The sequence below is a fragment of the Sciurus carolinensis genome, chromosome 2 (assembly GCF_902686445.1).
Source record: "Sciurus carolinensis chromosome 2, mSciCar1.2, whole genome shotgun sequence".
Classification (NCBI taxonomy): domain Eukaryota; kingdom Metazoa; phylum Chordata; class Mammalia; order Rodentia; family Sciuridae; genus Sciurus; species Sciurus carolinensis.
The window spans coordinates 23,226,024-23,227,427 of record NC_062214.1 but is presented as its reverse complement, the minus strand read 5'-3'; the positions used below and the strand labels follow the sequence as shown (position 1 = coordinate 23,227,427).

The 1,404-nt window shown below is 41.7% G+C and overlaps 1 non-coding gene across 1 annotated transcript; it reads right to left on the bottom strand.

Annotated features, from left to right (window-relative positions):
- Positions 1–304: 304 nt before the first annotated feature.
- On the bottom strand, positions 305–414 carry LOC124978397 (U6 spliceosomal RNA). The gene has a single exon (XR_007107426.1). It is a non-coding gene; the product is annotated as a U6 spliceosomal RNA (small nuclear RNA).
- Positions 415–1,404: the final 990 nt, after the last annotated feature.

Below are 1,404 nucleotides of genomic sequence, written 5' to 3'. Positions count from 1 at the left end.
TTTGTCGAATACCTGGTTCCACAACTTGGTTGTTGTGAATTACGCTGCTATAAACATTGGTATGCATGTGTCAGTGTAGCATGCTGATTTTTAGTTCTTTTAAAATATGGAATGTGCATCCATCGGTGGCACATGCCTGTAATCCTAGCAACTCGGGAGACTGAGGCAGGAGGATCACAAGTTTAAGGTCAACCTCAGCAACTTATCAAGACCCTTTCTCAAAATAAAAATAAAAAGGACTGGGGATGTAGCTCAGTAGGAAAGCACCCCCTGGGTTCAATCCCCATTATCAAAAAAAAAAAAAAAAAAAAAGGGATGGCTTGGCTTCATGAATTTGCATGTCATCCTTCTGCAGGGACAACGCTAAATTTCTCTGTAGTATTCCAATGTTAGTATATCTACCAATGAAGTGAGCACACTATTCCCATTTTATAGATGAGGAAACTGAGCACCCCACCTTGGTTGGTGTGAGTATTTGATAAGGTAGTGCATATGAAACACTTAGGATACCTTTTAGTAATTACAGTATAGAAAATAAAAATTAGATGTTATTTTTTATTTTACTTGGTTGCTCCTTGGAGGCATTTATATTTACTATACCTGATTGCTACTTGGAAACAGTGGTGCTAAGAACATACAGGATGTTTTTTAGAGAATGAAAAAAATTTTAGCACAAATAAGTTACATGCAGTATTTGACCATATTTATACTCAAAAATTATCCATTGTTAATTCAAAATTCAAATTTAGCTGGGCAGTCTATATTTTTATTTTCTAGATCAGGTAATCCTATCTGGGCAGAACTTGCAAGTCTCATTTTGCAGATGAGGAAACAGTCTCAAAGAGAGAAAATAATGTAGCTACAGCCTCAGGTCTTAAATGGTCTCTTTAGATCTAGACCCCAGGCTCTCTGATGACTGGTCCATGTCTTCACTCTTAACACACAGCTTTCCAAGTCTTTCGTTGCCTCTGGCAATTGAAAGCAGAGCGGCTCCAGGGAAGAAGGGGACAATCTCTTGACTAAGTGTTCTGAAGGCAAGCTGGTAAGTGACAGGTGGCATGTGGGCTGCTGGGGTTTCTCTCCCAACTCCTTCCAGCTTTGCAACACGCTTCTTTCCTTCCTCCTCTTCCAGGAGGGCCTGGAAACCTCCTTCCTTTCCCGGCATCAGGTTCCTCCAGGCTTCCAGCCCAGGCTCCGCACCCAGGACATCAGATGACCCAGGTGTCCTGAGCAGAGAGAGGGTGAAGGTGGCACAAGGCATTATCAGCCACTGTTGCTGCATTTTTTTTTTTTTTTTTTTAAACCAGGTCAAGACTGAGCTGAGTTCTGGATCAAGGAACCTGAGAGATAGGGCCACACAGTATGAAAAAATGAGGAAATGGCACAGCTAGGGTTGGCTGGCTT